Source organism: Lolium rigidum, chromosome 4, assembly GCF_022539505.1.
Source record: "Lolium rigidum isolate FL_2022 chromosome 4, APGP_CSIRO_Lrig_0.1, whole genome shotgun sequence".
In the NCBI taxonomy this organism is placed as follows: domain Eukaryota; kingdom Viridiplantae; phylum Streptophyta; class Magnoliopsida; order Poales; family Poaceae; genus Lolium; species Lolium rigidum.
The window spans coordinates 39,411,258-39,424,890 of NC_061511.1; the positions used below are offsets into that span (position 1 = coordinate 39,411,258).

At 44.5% G+C, this 13,633-nt stretch overlaps 1 long non-coding RNA gene across 1 annotated transcript; it reads right to left on the reverse strand.

Annotated features, from left to right (window-relative positions):
• Positions 1–4,721: 4,721 nt before the first annotated feature.
• Positions 4,722–11,741, reverse strand: LOC124705460. The gene is made up of 4 exons (XR_007004022.1): positions 11,171–11,741; positions 10,511–10,791; positions 10,239–10,388; positions 4,722–4,788 (listed from the first exon to the last, which is right to left on the reverse strand). It is a non-coding gene; the product is annotated as an uncharacterized LOC124705460 (long non-coding RNA).
• Between the last annotated feature and the right edge of the window lie 1,892 nt (positions 11,742–13,633).

A 13,633-nucleotide genomic window follows, 5' to 3' on the forward strand; every position in this document is an offset into this window, starting at 1 on the left:
AAGTTCGATATTTCTTCGATGCATCTTCTCATAGCCGTCAACCTAGACCATTGCTTTCATCAAACAGTAAATATCTCAAGGCTGTACTTTATAAAAGACATGGTATTGCTGCTTTAAGATCCGTAGCTGATATGTTGACAAAGAGTACACAAGATTCAATCAAGGCGATTGCCAAATGTCAACGTGTTATTGATGATGCTAATAGAAGTCCTCAATGATTCTATGTAATTTTTTTATTTGGGCACATTAATTGCCTTGTAATTTTCCTACTTGTTTTATTTGTGTATGTAATTGTGTGTATCATTGATATCGGATTTTAGGCTCATGAAATTTAATGCAAGTTGACTAGTCAAACAAGTAGGGCACTACAACAGATTGGGCCGGCCCACTTACGATAGTGTGGGACCCACTTTCATTTTGGGCCAGCCCACTTCTTTAGTAGGCCGGCCCGGTTACACGATAGTGGGATCCACATGCTTATTGGGCCGGCCCACTATCTTGTTGGGCCAACCCATTTGCTATATGGTGGTCCCACATGGTAAATGGGCCGGCCCTTTAACAGGAAGGTGGGACCCACCTGTGTTTTTGGCCCGGCCCACTATCTTGTTGGGCCGGCCCACTTGCTATATGGTGGACCCCACATACTAAATGGGCCGGCCTTTTAACAGGAAGGTGGGACCCACCTGTGCTTTTGGCCCGGCCCACTTGCTATATGGTGGACCCCACACACCAAATGGGCCGGCCCTTTAACAGGAAAGTGGGACCCACCTGTGTTTTTGGCCCGGCCCACTATCTTGTTGGGCCGGCCCACTTGCTATATGGTGGACCCCACATACTAAATGGGCCGACCCTTTAAGCCGGAAAGTGGGACCCACCTGTGTTTTTGGCCGGCCCACTTGCTATATGGTGGACCCCGCACACTAAATGGGTCGGCCCTTTAACGAGAAAGTGGGACCCACCTGTGTTTTGGCCCGGCCCACTTGCTTCTTGGGCGGCCCGATTCTGTCGTAAGGTGGACCCCACATGTTAAATGGGCCGGCCCATTTAAGTTTTGACCGATCAACCTTAGATGTTAGGCCCGGCCCACGTAACTAATGGACCAGCCCAGCTATATAGTTGACCGGTCAAACTATGTCGGCCGGCCCGGCCCGCTTAAGACGTGGCGAGCCTCGTGTGGGCCTACCATCTACCACGGGGTTTCAGCCGGTTAACGCCGTTAACCGCCGGTTAACGGCGTACGCCACGTGTCGGTTGCATGACGTCGGCGGTCAACGAGCTCCGGAAACATTTGCGCAACGGTCCGATTTTCCGTGGCGGAAGGGCGCCCAAGCGCGACGGACCGAAAAAAACGTCGTTGGACTTTGCCTGACGCAGTTTCCACAACAGAACCCATATCGTCGGGTTAGGCCCATAGGCGACGAAAAATACCCCTTAGCGGACGATTTTGAGACGTTGTCTATCAGAACTTTTCTTGTAGTGACCCCAAAAATAAAGTAAGTTCATCATGCTGATTAGGAGTGATTTCATCATCACAATATAAATTTGCAGCACTCATAAGGTTCAAATTATCATTGGAGGAGCATTGAAAATTAAAATGTCCCACTCTATGGCAAAGTTCACAAATAAAAGGATAGAGGGCACAAACTTTTTCACCAAGATCATCTAGAGCCCTAGACCACTTTCTAGTTTTTTCATTCCTGTGATGGATACAATATTCTTCTTCAATTTTATTCTTTTCACAAGGTCTATGAAATCCACAAAAATTAACTTGCTTATAGGAAGTAGCATTTTCAGAAGTTTGAGCATGTTTATTGCAATCATTAACAACAATTTCATTTTCCATGCAAGTGTCTTTAAAAGGTTCATGATACATATACCAATTTTCTTTAGGAACATTAATATGAGAAGCAAAGGCTCTATAGCAATCGACCATAATTTGAGGATCAAGACCATATTTAGCACTAAGCTCTTGAAAATCAGCAGTTTGAGCGAAAGACTTAATGCAATCATACTCGTAGTTTATACGTGATTCTTTACCTTTGTCATTCTCCCAATCTTCAGTATTGCTTTGAATTCTTTCAAGAAGATCCCATCTAGCTTCAACCTCCTTGCTTGTGAAAGATCCCTCCAAACGAGGCATCTAGATAGTCCTTGTGGTGTCCTGAAAGCCTTGCATAAAAATTATTAATAATAACATTACGGGGAAGCTCATGAATGGGACATTTGAGCATTAGTGACTTCAATCTCCCCCATGCTTGGGAAATACTCTCTCCATCACGAGGATAAAAGTTATAAATGTAATTCCTATCAATATGCACTTCATGAGGAGGATAAAATTTAGAATAAAAGAGAGGTACAATTTCCTCCCAACCAATAGATCGATCATTCTTCAGCATCTTATACCATTCCACAGATCTGCCCTTCAGAGATATAGAGAATAGCTTCCTCTTAACTTGGTCCTTTGAAATACCTGCACTCTCGAACAACTCGCATAATTCATGTATAAAGAGTAAATGATCACTAGGATGGACAGTCCCATCTCCAAAATAGCAATTTTTCATAGCAAGTTCAACAATTTTCATAGGTATCTTGAAGGGAATACTTTCAGTAGGTGGATTTGGAATATCACAAGCATCATTCGAATCACCACATATTGGAGACAAAGAATTATCAAGGCAAAATATTTCTTCCAAAGCCGAGGAGCAAAAAAGATTATTTTTATATAAACTAGCTTCCCCAAGCTTAGACTTTTCCATAGCATTGGCAGTAATTGCGTTCATACTAATAACATTGCTACTAGCATGAAAATAAGGTTCCATAGGTTTTTTAATTTTCGCATCAAACAATTCATGTCTTAACTCAGGAAAAAGATTAAAAAGATCACTAAATTTGTTGTTTTCCATTATGCCTAACTAGTGAAATATAAAAACAAGAAACAAAAAGATAAAATTGCAGAATCTAAAGGAGATACCTTCGAGCACTCACTCACCGGCAACAGTGCTAGGAAATAGCTTAGTAGTCGGAGGATGTGAATACCTTTTACCTTACCTCCCCGGCAACGGCGCCAGAAAATAGCTTGATGTCTACGCACGCTTCTATTCCCGTAGACAAGTGTTGGGCCTCCAAGAGCGGAGGTTTGTAGAACAAGCAGCAAGTTTCCCTTAAGTGAATCACCCAAGGTTTATCGAACTCGGGGAGGTAGAGGTCAAGTATATCCCTCTCAAGCAACCCCGCAATTAAGATACAAGAAGTCTCTTGTGTCCCCAACACACCTAATACACTTGTCAGATGTATAGGTGCACTAGTTCGGCGAAGAGATAGTGAAATACAAGTAATATGGATGATTATAAGTAGCAATTGCAATCTGAAATAAAAATGGCAGCAAGCAAACATGTAGCAGAACTTGTTAGAAACGGTGTTTCAATGCTTAGAAACAAGGCCTAGGGATCATACTTTCACTAGTGGACACTCTCAACAATGATCACATAATTAAATAAATAAATGCTACTCTCAAACACTCTCTTGTTGGATAACAAACACCATTCATTGTGTAGGGCTACAAGAGCACCCTCAAGCCGGAGTAAACAAGCTCCACAACTTCATAAAGGAATCACACACGATGCGCACACTGTCACCGTCACACCTTGGAGAGTGAATCCGGAGTTAATATTAAAGTAACCTCTAGAGTGCATAATAAACCGTTGCATTTTAGACCGAGTACTAACATAGCATACACACTGTCAACAATAGCTATGAAAGGGGAATAGATCACATCAATACTATCATAGTAATAGTTAACTTCATAATCTACAAGAGATTACAATCATAACCTACGCCAAGTACTACATGATGCACACACTCGTCAACTTTACATCATGGAGGAGGAATAGACTACTTTAATAACATCACTAGAGTAGCACATAGATTAATAGTGATACAAAGCTCATGATCACATAAAGATCACACCATGGGAGAGAGAGATGAACCACATAGCTACCGATAGAGCCCTCGGCCCTCGGGGAGAACTACTCCCTCCTCATCATGGGAGACAGCAACGGCGATGAAGATGGCGGTGGTGTCGATGGAGATGACTCCGGGGGCAATTCCCCGTCCCGACGGCGTGCCGGAAAAGAGACTTCTGTCCCCCGAAACTTGTCTTTGTGATGGCGGCGGCTACGGAACTCTTCGTGGAATATGACTTCTTATTTTAGGGTTTTCGCGACGGGGAGAATATATAGGCGGAAGGGCGGCCTCGGAGGAGCCAGGGGGTGGCCTCCCCATAGGCTGGCGCGCCTGGGGGCCTGGCCGCGCCGCCCTGTGGGGTGGGCCCCCTGCTGGCCGCCTCCGACTCTTCTTCGATGTTCTGGAACCCTCCGTGGAAAATAGGAAGTTTGACTTTTGTTTCGTCCAATTCCGAGAATATTACCTGTGTAAGATTTCTGAAACCAAAAACAGCAGAAAACGAGAACTGGCGCTTCGGCATCTTGTTAATAGGTTAGTGCCGGAAAATGCATCAAAATGATATAAAGTATGAGCAAAACATGTAGGTATTGTCATAAAACTAGCATGGAACATAAGAAATTATAGATACGTTGGAGACATATCAGTGACAACCTCCTGGTCTAGGTAGGGTGCATCGGGGTCAGCTGCAAGACAGGCGTCATTAGCGGCATGCGTCGTGGTCGCTAGTAAGTCTCGGCAGTCGACAACGGCAAGTCCCTAGTGCAGCCAAGCGGGCGATATGGAGAGTTCCTAGAGCAGGAAGGCGGTCTCTACGCCGGTGTGTATCTGGGAATACAAACAAACACATTACTTATATGAGCACTGGCTAGTTGTAGACACGTCTGTAAATAGTTGGCTGGTCCTGTAAAGAAATTAAACATCATCATGCACACTGACTAAGATATAAATACATGCAAATATATATTACATAGAAGTTGTGAGTATTTTAATTAGTGGATACATACCATTCAAATTAAGCATGTGGATTTGATATTTAATTTCTAGCCTCTACAGAGAAGAAACCTTTTAACAGGCTTGTGTTGGATGATTAGCATAAGCAGGTGTCAACACCCGGATTTTTAATTTCAGGTGCCTATTAGGCCATACATCGCAATCCCAGGAATATTGTTTTTGCGAGACATAATAGATTGATATCACAGAACATCATTCATTACAAACCATAATTGTCTTACAACAAAGGATCACATGATCCAGTCTTACAACATAGTTGATCTAAAGATCAAATACAAAACACATAGCGGAAGAAGCGTAGTAGCGGTCCATCTGTTTCACAGGCAACGCTTGACGTCAGGAGTAGTCCTAGTTATCATAGACGTCCTGTTGTCCATCTTCATGGTACTGGTGCTCCTCTTCATAGTCTGGCCATTTGAATAGCCAGGGACAAAGCCATGAGTACTTTAAAGTACTCGCAAACTAATACTAGTGTAAGCACTATTATCTATAGCAATGGGGTTCTAAGCTCTAGGTTCATTTGCATAAAGCCGGTTTTATTTCATAAGCCCTTATTAAAAAAAGACTCTTTATTTGCCTAACTAACTCAAGTGGGAACATTAGTGTCATTCCCACAACTCGGTTCTGATCAAGTCAAATTCACCTTTCAAGTTCAGGTCACCAGTCATATGTCACATTTTGAAAATGGTCTGATGACGGAACCGTATGGCCTTTCCAACCGTCCATAACCGTGGACACGGCTATTCGAATAGGTTTACACTCTGCAGAGGTTGTACACTTGTGCCACAACTTTTGATTACACCCGTCAGGGATAGCCCTGAATAATCTACTCAGTATGCGGATCATCAACCATAACCTTTCACTTACATACCCTAGTATAGGCACCTCTCCCCATGAGCTTGGCCTCCCAGTCATGGCAAACCGTCATCCTGGGAACTGCACAGGGCTTGGGTAGGACATTCACCTCATTTTCACGTCATTTCACATTCAATGGAGGCAGCCTCGGCATAACCCCTATGACGCTTGTTTAGAGGGAACCCATACTAAAATGCATAAGTTTCTAGTTAAGCCCTACCCATGATCAGGTATTGTGGGGGTACTCTAAAATTGGAATGGTATCGCATCCGAACCAAATCATCAGTTTTTGTCAAGATTCACCCTGTCATTCAAGTCATATTCACCTTCAAAATCTTCCAATAGAATGACTCATCATTCCAAGGTTTTCAAAGTCATTTTATTCACAAGTTCCCATCTAGAGTACTCCCTCCGTCCCAGTTCACATGGCCTAATCTGAAAAAACATTTGTCCCACAACACCTTCCCACTAAGACCTGCATGCATTTAATTACAACTAGTAAACTCCTCTAATTACTCTCCACCTTCTCTTCTCCTTTATTTTAGCTGGCTGAAACAAGCTAATGCATGCGGGTGGGGTGGGCCAAACGAGTTTTATGTGGGGCTGGGGTTCCATGCATGCGCTGTGTGAAAGAGATTGAGCTGTCTGTTAGCATTCCAATTAAATAGGAAGTGCAACTGATTGGAGAGAGCCAAGACGCTGGATTTAGTTTTAACGTCCAATCAAATGCTGCCTTGGTCTTGATGAAGAATTATGTAAGCCCTGTGAACCGGGACGGAGGGAGTACTCAGTTTTAGTTTAGCACTAGAAACTAGTCATGAGGGGTGCTAGCTAGCTTGTAGCTCTCTAGGCTAAATTTGATACTCTTGTGGTACTCTATACTTAGACCAAAGTTAACTATAAAGTAAGCTTGGATAATCAAAGTAAAAGCTTGTAAGGATAAAAACTTGGAATTGGATCATTAAACATAAAGTAATAATGCAATGGTGTCTTGCTCTAGTAGAGCTTTGCATTAGGGTAGCTTGCAAGAGTATAGCTTGCCTTGATTGGTAAAGTGGTCAAAGTTTTCTTCTTCTTCGTAGAAGACTTCCTCTTCCCCGTAGCCTTCGATACTAGCGTCTATAAACGGATACGAGGTATACAATCACCAAATAAATCTTAAGCACTAGACTTAACACCCAAAGTGATCACACAAGCTAATCTAGCATCACAACATTATTAACTTGGTGGTTGGCTTTGTTTCCTTTTAAGAAAAATAATTTCCTCTCATTGAAATATTTATTAGGGTTTCTATTTATTTCTTTTGAGAAATAATTTCCTCTCATTGAATATTACTAAGGTTTAATATCCACAAATCATATGTATGAGATCATGTTGACCAAAGTCAACACTTCATATTTATCATTTGAGAAAATGATTTAAATGAGATAAAATATCTCATACCATTTAATCACTATTATTTTGGAAAGGGATTTAATATTCTCAGGTACTAACATATGGGGTCATGAAGTCTAATGTCATCACCTCACATTGAATTACTTGGGAAAGTGATTTAAATGAGATGCTACACCTCATAGAATTTAAATACTATTTTTGAAATAATTTAAATGAGCTAGAAATGGTCACATAGCCACTATTTGAATCTAGCCCATGATCATATGAAACAACCATGTCATATTTCTGCATAAACAATTAGATTTTTTGAAATGTGAATTATGAGAATTTGAAGCACCTCAAAATTCATTATGGTTGATTTTTAATAATTGTTTGAAATTTAAAAACCTACTGCTTTGTTATTTTCATTGCAAGTGATCTACAATGGTTCAAGGGTTGAGACTAATTGGGTTAGATAGATAATTTCATAAGCTTTCCAGATATATAAAATTCATGAAATTTGGCTCAGTAGATTTTGTTTTATTGTATTTTGAATCAACACTAGTATTCAATTTCATCTAAAACAAATAATTCCAATTTGAATTATACGGGCCAGGCGGGAAACGAATTGGGTCGGCCCCACTACGCGCCAGTGCGCAGTGGGCTACCTGACAGGGAGGGCCCCACCTATCAGCGGGGTTTAAAACCCAAAACGGTACGCGTGCGAGAGGAGTGTTGGATTAGAACGCGATCCAACGGCGCACAGTCGTCGTCGTCTCCGACGAGATCGTGTACTGGCCGCGGCGAGGGTAGGGGGTCGGCGGCTCACCAGCGCTCCGGCGATGATCGGCGACGATGCAGGGCGAGGTTGTCGACGACGGCGGTTCTCCTGGTACTGGCGGCGTCTCCAGGGGTGGCGCCAATCCTCTTCTTCTTCTTCTTCTGCGGCGGCTCCGCAGCACTCCGGCGAGCAATTGGTGGTCTACGGTGTAAACTGAGGCGAGGCGAGGCTAGAGGATGGGTTCTGAGATGAGAGAAGGCGAATGGTGTGGAGATTTGGAGCTGGGGTGGCCTCCTTTTATAGCGAGCGCTCGAGTCCGAGGCGCACGGGTTAGGTCGAGCATGGCGACGGCGTTTGGAGCTGCGAAGGGGCAAGGCATGGACGCTGCTCTGTTCCTGGTGTCATGGCGGTCATCACGCGCTTGATGGCACAGTGAACGGTGGTCAGACGCGACAGGGAGCGTGACATAAGCTGGCAGTCCCATGGCGGACGACGGGGACGAGGACGACAGTGATAAGGCTCGGGGGACAGAGAGAGAGCGTGTCTGGCGCGTTGCTGGTGTCCAGGTGACTCTCTTGGCGGGCGCTGATGGCGAGGCGTGGTCGGAGCTGACGGGGCGACGTCGCGCTCTGGCACGCCCGTGCGTCGCGACCATGCGCGCCCTGGCGTCACTGGCGGTCATGGGCAGGTCCTGTGCTGGCCCGTGCTGGCTTCTTCTCGGTCAACAGCGTGGACAAGCATGTGCAGGAGAGTGAGGGGAGTCTCCGGGACATGGTGCTGCAGGCTGGAGAGGGGTGGAGAGGGGGATGGCATGGTGTGTGCATGAGCTCACGGCATGGCCAGTTCTGGTCATTTCTTTGCTTTGACCAAGGGTGCAAGTGGATGGTTTGGTCCAGGGAATGCCAGAGGGAGTGAGTGGTGACCTAATCGCAGAAGGTTTAGTCAAGAAACCATTGGATAATAGAGTGTGTTGAGTTGGTAGTTTTGTGCACACCAGGTGCTCGACACAATGGCCGCATGAACCAAGTTTTTGAATTTTGCCAAACTCTTTGGTGGATGTGATTCAAATAATGTTTGGCACATTTTGGTGGTCTTGGTTTGCAAAGTGGAGTTGAATTGGAAAAATCCAAATGTGACATGATCTTAAATCTGATTTGATGTTGCATCTTTGCTTGATTATATTAAGTAAATAAGAGAGAATTTGCAAGGTTGGTCTTTACCAAAAGTGTTCACCTTGATGAGGTCTTGGATGAGGTGCAAAGAGTTGAGAGAGTTTAGTTTAAAAATTTCTTAATACAGGGGCTCAAAGTGGGTAACATGTTAAAATTGGCAGATTTGACCATTATCACATGTCACTTGGTTTTGCTATTTCTTTTGATTTGATTTGTGTTTCTTTGATTCAAAAGTGATTATTATTAGTTTAGTAATATTTCCAAACCATTGACACAAGGTAGAATGGCTTAGGTCAAAGTTTTGCAAAAATAACCATAGCCTCATATGTGAAACTATTTTGATTTTCTTTTCTTTTTCTTTGTCTCTCTTTGATCCAAATAATCATGGTTTAGGGTTTAGTTAGTGTTAGGTTGGGTTTAACAATGGTTTACAACCATTTTGGTAAAATAAAAAGGGCATAGGTCAAGATTTGTAAATATGGCTATATGCCCACATAGGCTTTTTCTTTTCTTTTGTTTTCTTTTTATTTGTTCCTCTTTGGTGTTGAAAAGGGTAGGGTTTAGGGTTTAGAAACATGTTCAATACATCAAACAAACTATCATGGCAAAAATCACATCATACATACTCGAATACTATGCATATCAAGTGGTTCCATTAAAGTTTTTGTTGGCTCCAAAATTTGAAATAAGTGAAATTCATTTTATTCTTTGTTTTAAAATTTGGGATGTTACAGCAGGCAAGCACCATTTGATTACAATTTTGTTGAGCTATCTGTATTTGGTTAGCACACGTATCTGTCCTACGACTGTATTGTATATTATTACTGTGAAAAATAGATAATGGACCAGAAAAACAAACATCCCAGCTAATTGCGCACAATATGTCTAGTGGAGTAAACCATTCATGCATCAATGCTAAAATAAATGCGACCTTTTATAACTTATATGTACTGAAATAAATAAAGAAAAAGAAACCAAATGACAAATCACCACATGATTCCATTTCTCATGCACCACCTACCTCAGAAACTTAAAATGTGCTACCTTTTGTAGATTCTTATTACTCCAATGATTATTCTTACCTTTAAAATAAATTCTTTGTTGCGTGATTTTCTAACTTTTGGGCTGGCATCTCCTGACCAAACAAGCTCTAGCACATGAATGTATATGTTCCAATGGCTATACGCGACAGAAGAGCAAACATGTGCCTCTATACCAACATGATCCATGACCTGCATGAGTATGATACTTTTAGCACCGATGGTCCTCTTGGACAATAAATCAAATGGAAATTTGTAGGTCATAATGTGTGTGGAAGCACAACAGATCACATGTGAAAACCATCGCCACTTACAGTCAAATTCTTCCTCGTATGCTACTCTAGCCATGTGTGCTTGATCAGATAGATGTTGTTTTGATCAAACTCTTCTCTTGGGGCAAGCTGGCGGACTGATTTTGCAGAGGAGCAAGAACCTCCAATTCCCCTCCTGCTGACTCCAGTATGGAAACAAAAGTAATCCAAACCGAGCACTTCCCGTATGTGCCTGCCCATACAGTATTGGTTCAAAATTGCTGAAACATAGCCCGGCTTGCATGCCTTGCAATTGCCATGTTTTCTTTCGGCACAACAACATCCTGCACCAAACAAAAAGATACTCAGTTTCCGTCAAATTTCTGCATCGCTAAATGAAGTCAAATGTAGAACTAATTTCTAGATGCACCACATTTTCTGTTCTGCGTTCAGCAATAGATTGATTTCTCTAAACGGCAGAATACAGTGATGCCAGTCTGGAGTCTACACATAGTTCCATAAAAAAAATCAGTAAAAACTACAATAATACGAAGAGCAACATTTTAAAGACCTCATGAAAAAAGAGCAGTCTCGTATACTACTCTAGCCATAGTGGGTCAGCATCTATATGGCATAACCCAATTTTTTTACAACAGGTTAGGGAAAGAAATATTTCAGCATTGAGCGATTATAAATAGGAGTACATGACAATAACAAGCTTACCTCTTCATCCACTCGAGAGACTCTGTATCCAGAGTGTGCTAAGGATCCTCTCCTTGGACCTCTTCTTCAATGTCGTTGTTATTTCTGCGGGCAAGCACGCCACCTGACTCGATTCCCATTTCACAAAACCTACCTGTAATTCTACTCAGTTTACCCAACTTTGTTGTTCTCTGTAGCCACCCTGCCGAGTCTGTCCAGGACAGAGTCGAGGCGATGGCTCTCCTGTTCCTTGTAATCCTTCCTACCCGGCTTGCGTGTTGTGGTCAAAGTAGAAAAGCATGGTAACGCAAATCAGGAGAGGGTGGCAGAGGTCCATGAGAGGGGAAGAAGAAGGGGATTTCCTCATGAAGGCGGAAGCTGTGGAGAACGCCGCACCTATGGTCAGTTTGCGCCGCTGCAGCCCGTTGCGTCGAACATGGAGTGAGATGGCAGCGACCTCGGGAAGCATTGAGGTTCGCGACCCACAGCGAGGGATGGCGTTTAGATCCGTCAATCTCTCCACGGCTTCCCTCCCCCGCTCAGATCCGTCGAGGGATGGCTCTCCCGTTTTGGAGCCCTTCCCATGGGTGTGGGAAATGTGGTGGTCGAGCCACATCTAGAACGCGAACGGGCCGGCTGGGGCGGTTGTTCCGGTAATCTTCAATGGGAGGAGGATTGAACGACGGTTGGGTTCCGGCGGAGGAGGAGGGGCTAGGGCGGTGGTGGATGAAGTATGAAAGACCGCGCACTGTGCACCACCTCCACAGTGAATCCCGAGCAGCGGGCCGCACTCGTCACTTAGGAGATCTCGCGTGCCACCGCCGTCTTCGGCCTCGCCTGGATCATTTGAGAGGAAGGATGGACTCAGGGGAGAATCGGCGGCATCGACGGGAACCCTAAGGCGAGAAAAAAAAAAAAGTAGATGGAGCATGGGAGAAATGATAGAGACGGGATAGGTGAGAGCGTTCCGTCACAGCGTGATGTGCACGGCCGATCGGACGGACTGGGTGTGTGCGGGCTCAGGGGACGATTGGATGGTCCAGATTGTTTGAATGACAACTACCAAAGTGCGTTGAGTGTGAAACGATCAACTGGAGGTGGCTAACGAAAACAGATCCGCCCACCGGGGATCATTATCGTCGATGGTGGTCGGGCCTTCCATCTGCACCAGGATAAACTCCTTGCACGTTGCGCTCTGCCCATTGCTGCGCAAAGAACGCATTCTCGTCAATGACGTCTTGGGGGAAGTTCTCGCACCCCGCCGCCATGGCGCGCTCGTCCACCTCGGTGATGGCAAGTCGGCGCTGGTGCTGCCTCTCCTCGTTGGTGACAAGGCGCGGTGGGGCTCTAACATCTCCGCTTTGGCGCTGGAGTTGACGTCGTGGAAGTTCATGTCGCGGCGCGGTCTCGAAGGTGTCATGAAAGAATAGGTGAGAGTTCAGTAATGGTTGGCGCGCGTGATGGCGCTTCTTGCCACGTGCAGCAAAAAAAATTGTGCGCGATACTTTTGCACGTCTGCTAGAGCGGTCAAACTCTTTGCGCACACTAACTGTCGATTTCTACCGATTGGGATCGTTCTTGTTCACCTGTTAGAGATGTTGGCAACTACCCGTATTTACAGTGGCGTAGGCGACTGGACGCCGCGTGGCCAGTCGCTGCTCTCATGGCCGCCTCGATTTCCACGCGGGAGACCATTAAACGCCAACGACCAACCTTCCCGTGTCGCGGTCAATGCGAATTGTCGCTTCCTCTCGCTGACAAGGCGCCCCCACCCGCAAAAACCGTCGTGGCACGATGCGCCGGCGCACCCGATTCGCGCCCTACGCGAAGGGGCCGACACGGGGATGCCGGCGATTCTATTGGGCTCGAAAACTAGCCAGCGCCGTTTGATTCTAATTATTTTTGTGAAACGACGCCGACCCTCAAAACGCTATCGGGCTACCGGTGGAGATGCTCTAACCATAAAATAGTAATGTGAAGTTTGTAGATCGGAAAAACTGGGCACCAGGTCATGGCTTGGGCCGGGCTGTAACTTGCACAGGGCACTGGGCTGAGGATTAATTAGCGGTGGTCGACCAAAAGGAAAATTAGCCCTGTCTAAAAGCATCGTACGGATATCGTACGGAAGTTGTCGTGTGTGGAGCAATTCCGTTAATAGAATGAGGTAAAACTTTTTCGTCCGTTTCACAAAAAAAAAAAAAAGAATCCCCGAATCTGCCATTAATGAACAAGCTGGAAAGATGCTACTTTAAAACTACGAGGAGTATGCACGCCTTGCAAGGTCATCGTGCTCCATGTGCAGGCTATACACGGGCATTCATGCACATAAACATAAAAATAAGGCCAAGACCGGAGCTATCTGTGAGTCAACCACATCTCTAAATGTGGGTCAAGAGTAATAAAACTGTTGTGAGCAAGAACCCACTAGTTGAAGCAGGTACTGGTAGTTAGGATTTTAATTTTCTTCTTAAGTACCCGATTCAA